Below are 10637 nucleotides of genomic sequence, written 5' to 3'. Positions count from 1 at the left end.
GTGAGGCCACACTTCTTCACCTAGTCTCTGCTTTATAACACTGTCTCTTGGATCAAGGAGGTTCAGTGTGCAGAATCTCAGCGTCCAGAGGAGTTGCTCCGCTCCTGCCTCTTTCTTGATGGCAGTGAGTTCCTCTTCCCCCTTCCTGCTTCTGAGATGGCTCATTTTGTACATCAGATGGCAAAATTGCCCAATCCCCTCTTTAGATTTCCAAGTTTTAACAATCACAGTGAGCCCTGTTAAGGACCATTCACAATCCAGCATCTTCTCCCACCTTCGCTTTCCCAGACTCATCAGGAAAGAAATACACCCCAGCTGCATGGTCCCACCCTCTCATTTGGTGGGAGTTAACAAAGACAGGCTGAAGAGCCACAGCAAGTAAATCACTGCATCTCAGGAGCTGATTTATATATTTCTATTAGACATATCAACTTAGGTCCACAATGAAGGGAGATGACTTGGGGAATTGGAAATAGCCAGTTGTTTCCAGTTAAAACCAGCAAATAGGAAAATTGAATGGATTTTTTTTTTTTCAGAATGAGTAAGGTCCTGGGAGGGTTGAATGGTCACAGTGGTCACAGCCCAGACTCTGCACTGATGCAGTTTTAAGAGGGAAGGAGTTGTCCTTTGGTGAGGAATTCAGAGCCTGAGAGGTAGAACAAGGTCCATTTTAGGGGTTGGAAATAAGTTCCTAATAATCAGGGCAGCAGTGGCATATCTGACGGATGATGTTCACAGGTAACACACACCTTACAATACCTAGGGCCCAATTATAACTGTACTTTTTTTTTTTACACCAGCACAAATATTTCTTTCTTTTTGCCAGGTTTCTCAACATGGATAACCTGAATAAGCTTTTTTGTTGTTGTTCGTTTTGGTCTTTTAAGTCATTTCCATCCTGTAGTCTGTGTGATGTTAAATTGGAAGAACATGAGTGTCCAGACAGACTTGGGTTCAAATCCTTGCTCCACATGTTACTACCGAGTTCCTGCTGGCCCCCTTCATCTGTAAATGTACTCATGGCTACATAATTTAGGGTTCTCAGGCTTGTGTGGCCCCATACATGACAGGTGCTCCCCAAAAGTTAACATCTCCAAGGAGCCTCCAGCTCTGAGAATGTGAGACCAGGCCTTTCTGCAATGCTTCAGCCCGCCTTAGAGAAAAGCTTGCTTTTTCAAGAGGCAAAGTTCAAATAAAATAAACCTCTTGTTTTGGGGTATAAAACGAATGAAATAATAGCGAGCTCATTGACCTCTCACTCACTCTCCGTGCATATCCACAAACCAATGACACATCAGAAAATTGGCCCTGGTAGAAGCCTGACTTAGGCTTCATCAATATGTGCGTGTGTGCGTGTGCGTGTGCGTGTTGATCTCACGGGTAGAATGAGCAAAGTTCATTTTAAAAACCAAGGCTTCTTTTCCTCTTGGCTTTGAGGGTTTCCATGGAATGAAGGATACGGTGTTAGGAATTTGGAAGTTCAGAAATGTCCATGAGTTAGCCTGTTGATGCCCTTTGAAACTTTTTTCTATTACTGACTGCCTTCTCCTTCCCCGTCCTCCCCACCACCCCCCAAAACGCATGAAAATACTGTGCTTATTCTGATCACAAAATTCAGGCAATATGGAAAAAAATTTTTTTAAATAAGAACAAGAACAAAAACAAAAAGAAAAGAAGAAAATAAGAATAAAGAAATACCTGAAACTCCAATCCCAGAGAAAAATACTGTTTTTGGTGAGCAACCTATCTACATATATTTTATTGTTATGCATGCTGTTTTATATAATGCTATCATTTTTCCATTTTAACACAGAATTCTTTTAAATAAATAAATTCTGTTTTAGTTGTTGCCCCTATTATGAATAAACCATAATTTGATAGACTTTGCTACCCGAAGGCTTTTTATTTCATTATGTTTGACACTTCTGAATATGCTTCAGTGAACAATCTTAGACATTCAAATGTGTGTCCAATCTTTCCTAGGGATAAATTGTTAGAAGTGGCATTTGTGGGTTTGATGGATGACTACATATAAAATTTGAATACCTCTTTTCAGAGTACTCACAAGTACTGTGTGAATGCCCATTTCATGCTAGTCTTAAAAGTCTAATGAAAAGAAGTATTTCTGCTTTTACTTAAAAATAATATCCTGCTTTATTGATTTCAAAAGAATCACCTTCCTTTGACAGTTACGTTCGAAGTGAGGCAGCTCCATGAATCTCCCCTCAGACATGATGGCTGTGGTTTGATGAATACCCATGAACAGTTATTTATCTGTGTTTATGGTATCACTGTAATTATATTGGTCTTAGGAACTTTTCACTAAAAGGTATGTTTTATTAGCCTGTCCCCGCATAGGTGCACAGACAGTTACCCCGTCCTGTGAGCAACTGCACAGCAATATAGACAAACAACTATTTTCCTCGCCTTCCCACATAATTGTTAACTATATGGACATGAAATTTTGCCTACCTGTCCATTGATCTCTTTACGCCATCTTCCTCGGAATGGAGTTGTTGAATCAAAGGCTTTGTACTTCTTGTATCAGGAATATTGATTTAATTTTCAGTCTCTATCGGTGGGGTATAAAGAAAGCCTGTTTTCCACATCCTTGGTAATATTGACCAATATAATTTTTTTGTTTGTTTACCGGATAGCTGCTTTTTGTGTGTGTGAATTCCCTGTTTATAATCTTTACCGACTTTTCTATTAGACTGTTGATTCTTTTTTTAACTTTCTTAGATAACTTTCATTATATATTAGGAATATCAATTTCTTGTGAGTGTAAATTTTAAAGTTAAATATATGAAAGGTTAACCTTTTAAAATTAGTATCTTCTGTGTTCTGGGTTTTATCTTGCTTATAGTAAGAAACTGCCTGACATTTAAAAAAAATCTTTAATCCTATGGATTTAGAAAATATTTAGATGTTTATTCCATCTGGAATTTATTTTTGTGAATGGGATAAGGTAGCTGATTCCCAAAATACTATTGATTGGACTGTGCATTCACTCCTTGCTCATGTGAAACACCTTCGTTATTTTACATTAAATTCTTGTACACCATGGGTCATTTTCCGGACTCCCTCTTCAGCTCTATTAATCTATTCATCTTTTCTAAGCCAGTAAATACCTTATAGTATAGGGGGTTGCAAATGGAATGGCTAACTGAAATGTCAGCAGTTCAAACCCACCAGCTGTTCTGAGGGAGAAATGTGAGGTTCTCTACTCCTGTGGAGGTGCAGTCTTGGAAACCCACAGGGTGGCTATGAGTCAGCATTGAGTCCATGGCAGGAAGAAGCCTTCTCACATCTGGTAGCAGAGCAGAGCCCACGCTTTAATTCTTGCCTTCCAACGCTTGCTGGCTATTCTCATGCAGGTAGGCTTCCAGATCAAGCCTACAGTTACACACCCCCTGTTAGAACTGCCTTGCATTTATAAATTAATTTAAACCTTTCATCTTCCCACATCTTTTCATTTTTTCAAGACTTTTGGGAGTTATTTTTGGCTTTCTTTGCATAGGCTTTCCCCCTGCATTTTAAAAGTTTAGTCTTGGGAACTTTATATTTTTGGTTGCCATTCTGAATAGAAAGGGTTTTCCAACTATTTTTGATGACTTCATTGAAGGTTATCAAACCTAGTGACAGTAAAACCTACCGACTTTTAGGTTACTCTTAAAACCTCTGGAACAGTGATTAACTCCCTAAGAGTGGATTATATGTTTATTCTCCATCACTGCTCTGTCTAGCCACGTCCCAAATATATGACTACCCGGGCCACTGTTGTATGGCTTTTCAATTAAAAAGAAAATAATATGTTGTTGTTGCCGAGAATATACGCAGCAAAAATAGGCACGAAGTCAAGATTCTCCAGGTACCGTCCTGGACATGGAGCACATTCTTTGAGTTGTGCAACCAATCTTAGTCTCAAGGGTCTTTAAGTATTATGTCTTATTTCGTTCCTTTACCTTACCATCCTCAAATAATCATTCTGTCTCTTCAATGCATAACCATTTTAGTTACTCTTTACCTTTTTAAAATTTTTTTTGCTTTCTGGGGTGATGTTTTAGGCTCATTTGTGCATTTCCTGCCCAGATCCTGCGATCTGGAACTTCTCCCCCGGGACCCAGGAATGGGCCGAACCTCCAGAACAAAGCGGTGTAACAATAGGGGGAGCAGACTTTCCTTGGGAGTTTCCTTCAGCTAAACAATCTGGGGCTCTGCCTGGAGGAGGAGGGCCCAAGACTCTGCTAGCTCCCAAAGACTAGGTCATCAGTTAGGAATCTGCCCTCTTGGCATAGCTCTGGGGAGGGAGCTGGCAGGAGCCCTCCTACTGGGGTTTTTGAAGTCCTCATCCATCTCCCCCCCCCAGCCCCCGCTCAGGTATCCTGTTCAGGGCTGGGCACTGATCTGGGAGTGGGGGTCTCCGGTATGGCCCTAGTTCTATTCCCAGGGAGGCTAGAGGTCGCAGGCGCTGCTTACCCAGCAGCCTACCCAGTCTGTGGATGCTTTTAATCCTCTGCCTTTTGGGCCTCCAGCAGAGGGCTCCAAGGCTGTGGAGGTGCTCTTTGAAGGCCTGAGGCTAAGTGAGGGGCTGGAATCCTGGGTGGGGCTGCCAGAGTGACCCTGGGTTTACCAGTCCTTTCAAAGGCAGAAAACAGACTTGTGGGTTTTTTGTTTTTAGATTTGTGGTTTGTGGGACCAAAGGCTGAGATAGATAGATGCCCTGAAGGCAGCTGTCTAACCTTCACTGGGGTAGGGGGGTGTCTGGGAAGGGTGGAGTATCAGGTGCCTCTGGCAGTGAGGGAGGCCTTGGAGAAGGGCAGCAGCTCCTCCCTCCTGGGCTGCGGTGGGGCGGGGGCGGGGGAGGGGGATGCCGGGCCTGTCTGAGCTGGAGAGGAATTTACAACCCGTTCCTTCCTGAGTGGACAGCCACCAGCCTGTAAGGAGTAGGTCTTTAGCAGTGGGGTGTAGATCCAGTCCCCACTACCATGCTAAGTAACGTGACCTATCTTTCCTCACAGCCAGATTCAACGACTGCTTTTGAACCAGACTCAGCGTTGTTTCTTGATTCCTCCCTATGAGAATTCCTTTTTGGCTTCCTGGACATACCAGGCACCTGGTTTTCTTTTTTCTGTTATTATAAAGATCATTTTATTGGGGACTCTTAAACAACTCTTGTTACAATCCATACATCGATTGTATCAGGCACGTGTTTGTACATCTGTTGCCTTCATTCTTTTCTAGACATTTACTTTCTATTGAGCCCTTGGTATCAGCCCCTCCTTTTTTCCCTCCCCTCCACCCTCGTAACCCCATGGTAGATTATAAATTATTATTTTCATATCTTACACCGACTAATGTCTCCCTTCCCCCATGTTTTCTGTTGTTCTTCCCCCTGGAGAGGAGTATATGGTTATGTATCGATCATTGCGATTGGTTCCCTTTCTCCCTTCCTCTCACCCCCTTCCCCCACCCTCCTGGTATCGCTATTCCCACTCCTGTTCCTGGATTCCGTGTGTCGTGAGCCCTCATCTCTTACCCATATTTGTGTCCATGCTCCGGTCTAGTCTGAATTGAGAAGCGGCACTGGGGACACGATAGTGGGGGGTGAGGAGGCCTCCAGGAACCAGAGGAGTATTGCGTTTCATTGATGCTTCACTGCACCGTTTGACTCACCCCTTCCCTGTGGTGGTGTTCTTCTGTCATCTGGGACGTTAGCTAGGCCGTCTTCACGGGTTGTAGGTGGTTCTTCAGGTCCTAGAATTCTTTTTCTTCTACCTCTTCTCTTCCTTTTTTTCTCACGATGGCACGTGCAGGCCATGAACCCACCCTTTTAAAGTGCTGCATTTGACCCGGTTCTGTGCGGTCTTTAGTCTGTGCAACCATCAACCGGCATCAAATTCTAGAACATTTTCCTCACTCTCCGGAACAGCCCATACCCCTTAGAAATCACACCCTTCGCCACCTCCCTTCAACACCTAACTCACTAACTGCCACCCAGTCAGTTCTGACTCATGGCGACCTTATAGGACAGGGTAGAACGGCCCCCCTGGGTTTCCAAGTCTGTCACTCTTTATGGCAGTAAAACGCCCCATCCTGCTCCCTCTGAGCACATGGTGGATTTGAACTGCTCATCCTATGGTTAGCAGCCCAATATGTAACCACTGCGGCACCAGCACTCCTCAGCACCTGGCATCTGGTACCCACTAATCTGTCTCTCTCTCTTTCTCTCTCTGACTCGGCCTATTCTGCACTGTCCATGTTAATGGAATCATGCAATAGGTGGCTGTTGTGTCTGGATTTTTGAAAAAATGTAGCAGCATATTTTAAAAGTTCATCCATATTGTAGTATACTCCCATGTTAGTACTTAATCCTTTTTCATGGCTGATTTCTTTTCCCTTATGTGGCTATCCTGCCTTTTGTTCTCCATGTATCTGTTTGATGGATTTCCCACCACCACTAAAATGTTTCCATTATGAATAATGCTCCTATGAACATGGATACCTATTTTGTGGTAATAGGTTTTTATTCTCTTGCATCATTTATTAGAAATGGAATTGCTGGGTCTTGTAACTCTTTTTTTGGGGGTCTCGTGGTTACTCTTCTTAAACCCATTGGGCTGCTAACCACAGGTCAGGGGTTCAAAACCCCCAGCCTCCCTGAAGGAGAACGATGAGGCTTTCTGCCTCAGGAATCCAAAGTGGCAGTTCTATAGTGGCCTACAGGGTCATTACAAGTCAGAGGCAACTCGGTGATGAGTTTGGTTTAAAGTTTGGGATTGGCCATTTGAGATTTTCTTCGGAGAAATGTCTGTTTGTATCCTTTGCCCATTTTTACTTGGGTCATCTTTTTATTGTTGAGTTGTAAGAGTTCTTTACATATTTCCAGATATTAGACCCTTATCAGATGATTTTAACAAACATCTACCATTATGTGGTTGTCTTTCCACTTTCTTTTTTTTCTTTATTTTTTCTTTTCACTTTCTTGGTGGGATTATTAGCACATTGTTTCTAATTTGGGGGCAGTTCAACTTATCATTTTGTTTTTCTCTTTTTTTTTTGTTGCTTATAATTTTGGTACCACATGATCACGAAGATTTATGCCTATATTTTCTTCTTTGAGTTTTACGGATTTAGCTCTTCAATTTTGAGTTGATTTTTGTGTGTGGTGTGAGTTAGGGGTATAACCTCATTGTATGTGTGTGTATGTGACTGTGTAGTTGTCTTAGCACCATTTGAGGAGCCCTGATAGTGTAGTGGGTATATGTTGGGCTGCTAACCACAGTCAGCAGTCGTTCCGGGGGAGAAAGACAAGGCTGTCTACTCCTGTAGAGCGTAGTACTCTCAGAACCCCATCCGGGCAGTTCTCCCCTGCCCTGTAGGGTCACTGTGAGTTGGAATTGACTCCACAGCGGTGAGTTGGTTTTTGTTGTTGTGGGAGCACCGTTTATTGCAAAGACTGTTCTTTCCTCCTGGACTTGCCTCGGGACTCTTGTGGATAGCTTCTCTTCTTCCTGCACTTCCTTTCCCTGGGGGGATCTTACTAATCCCAGGCCCCTCTATGGGCCGGTACTGAGAAGTATAGCCCCAAAGTCTGGGCCTTTCTCCTGAGCTCCTTACTCAGGTCACCCGAAACAACTAGACCATCAAAGCCGAACTCATGGTTTTCCCCTGCAAGCCAGCTCTGTCAGTGCCTGTCCCTGGTTTCAATTTACTTAGTTTTGTCTCAGCAGAGCAGCCAATATCCTCTGTGCTCAAGCCTGAGGTCTAGAGTCATACTTAACACTTTTTCCTCTTCACCTCACAGTTAACCGATCACTCGGTTAGGTTGATCTGTTTGGGCGCCATTACCACTGCCACCAAGCTCAGCCCACAGCAACCTCTCTGCTGGACCATGGCCTCCTAACTCACCTGTGTCTGTGGAACATTCTAAACATACACACTGGAGAGGGGGGGTACAGTAGACCCCAGGTATCCAGAACCACAACACAAAGCCAATCTTGTTTTACCAATACCCAGGTGTGGTAGGCCGGGTTGACGAGAGAAACAAATCCAGTGACACTCATGTGTTAGAAAGAGCTTTATATCAAGAAGCAATTCTATATCAAGAAAACATCCCAGCCCAGTCCAACTTAAGTCCATAAGTCCCATCCTCGTCCCTAAGCCCCTCTTCACACTCACGCAGCCACATGCAGTGATGCAGAATGCAAGGAGGTCACAGGCTGGTGGATGCAAAGTCATGTGGATCCAATGGTGGTGGTAATATTGGACCCCACCAGTAAGAAGGTGATGGCAGAGAGAGAGGTGGGGGTTCCCAGGGCCCTCCTAATGAGAAGGCCACGCCCATAGGAAGACATCATCAGGCTATGACCTGATTGACAGGCTGAATACCACCCCTATCCAAATAAACATGAAATTATATAACTACCACACCAAGCTCTTGTGCCTCCCCCCGCTCAGCGCCCCTGGGTTACTTCAAAGCAAATATATGGGTCAGAATGATGTTTCTAAGACACAAAGTTAAGAGTTTACTCCCCTGCTCAAATCCTTCCATTGGCCCCTCATGGCTTTAAGATAATGACCAGAGACACTGCTGGTACCTAATAGACTGACCTGAGCTGTCCCCCACCCCCAACTCTCCAGCCTCATTCCTCCCCTCTTGGCTACTCATCCCTACCCTCCAAACATGCAGGCTCTGTTTAAGGGCCTCCCAAAGTTACACACCTGGACTGAGGGCCTTAACACAATGTGATCCCCTTGCCACCTGTCCATCTGGTCAGCATTGTTTGGAGATCAGTAGACGTCCTCCTGGGAACTGAGGCTTTCCCTCCTAGCATGTAGTGCACAGTTCTAATCTCGGATTGCTTCATAGAAATATGTTTCATGCCTGCCTCTCCTACCGGGCAGTTTGAGCATCGATCCCTGCTTCACTCCTCTTGGCATTCACAGCACTGATGCTGAGCTGAGCGGGCAGCAGGCCCTTGGGTGGTATTTGTGGGAGGGAGGCAGAGGGGCTTGGTGGGCCTCTGAGGACTGTGCTCCTGGGAGAAGGGTTCTGACCACAAAGGGCCAGTGGCCATCGGCCCTTCATCCACTTCCTTTATCTTGTCCTTGGTCAGTAGTCAGGTTTTCTGAGGGTAACTGAGGCCCAGGAAGAGAGAGTAACTTACCTCTGACAGTGAGAGGTCGTTGCGGGCCCAGAGCGTCCTGCCCACGCTCCCAGGCTCCAGGCAGCCCCAAACCTGCCGGTGACCAGAGAAGAGCCTGCTGGGTGCACAGATGCAGGGTGTTTCCGGAGTGGGCGTCCTCGGTGGCTGGCGTGGGCAGACTGAATGACATCCATAGGTGGACAGAGCGGGCTTGTCCCCAGACTAATCAAACCCCTGGCATCTCGGAGTGCGGGCATCTGAGTGACTGCGACTGAGTCTGAGCCTGCCCCTCAGCAGGCCCAGCCAGAGGGTGGCCACCGGGAGCATAGGGGCGCTCTGTTTCTTTCATGAATGCCAGTCTGTTTGGAGACTGAATGACCAGCTTCTTGTCTGGAAATGGCCAGGCCCCTAGTGGCCCGCCAAGAAAAAGTGGTCTGTCACCAGACCCAGAGTGCCAGCTCACAGCCGCTGCTGCTCTGGCAGCGGGCACTCTGGGGGAGGCCAGCAGTAGGCAGGCGCCCTCTGCAGAACCAACGGCCTGCCCTGCGGTCTGGGCTTCTTAGGAAATCCTGGAATCCCCAGGAGCAAAGCTTCCGGGTTTCAGCTGTTTGTTCCATCTGTCTCCCTGGTGACTGCTCTCACCGCACAGGCCTTGGAGCTCTGGGCAAGACTCCGGGGGGTGGGGGTGAGGGAAGGTGGGGGGCAGGTAGCTGGCCTCAAACTGTGGTGGAGAGGGGAGGAGGGAGGATGGGTCCTAAGCCTGCCTGGGCCTGAGCTGGGAGCGCGCTTCTGGGTCAGAGGAGTGGGGTAGGAGGCAGGCACTGGGCACGTCCTAGGTGGGAAAGGGCCTTGTTCTCAGCCTCTTGTTCTGGGTGTTGTCCCAGGGGCAAAACCTGGTCATGCAGGACATAGATGGAGCTTCATCCTTCAAGGAACATCACGGAGACACAGGGGTTGGCCTGGGATGCCGTGCATGGGAGACCCTCCCCAGGGCTGGGTAGTGACCCCTTCCAGAAGACCCTCCCTATTTCGTAGGGAGCACACTCCGAGGGAGGTGGCCTGGAGGTCAACCAGAGCATCAGGGTGCAGCTCCAAGCCAACTTGAGGCTCTTTGCTACCCGCCTGCCGTCTGTGCCCTGAGGTCCTGTGGCTTCTGAGCAGACAAGCCTGGACACTGAGGAGTGTCTCAGCTGGGGGCACTGGTGTACTGAATAAACAGCTATTGAATACAGGCCTGAAGCCGAGTGAGGCCCTGGGCATTGGAGTTGAATGGGACCCAGTGCAGTGGAGGGACAGCTACATAAACATGCCTGAGCAGCCAGTGCGGGGGCACTAGGGAGGGAGGGGTACACTCGGTGTCAAGGGGAGGTGTCCAGGTAGAGCTGGGAGGGGCTGCTCATTAGGAGGTCTCCTGAGGAACAGGGGGATCCCCGGGACCACCTACCTTGACGTTCATCCCCATGAGGCTCTGGGCCTTCCTGGTGTGGG

Source organism: Echinops telfairi, unplaced genomic scaffold, assembly GCF_000313985.2.
Source record: "Echinops telfairi isolate 266 unplaced genomic scaffold, ASM31398v2 ScPeMD7_7475;HRSCAF=8513, whole genome shotgun sequence".
NCBI classification, from domain to species: domain Eukaryota; kingdom Metazoa; phylum Chordata; class Mammalia; order Afrosoricida; family Tenrecidae; genus Echinops; species Echinops telfairi.
Note: the sequence above shows the minus strand (reverse complement) of the source record.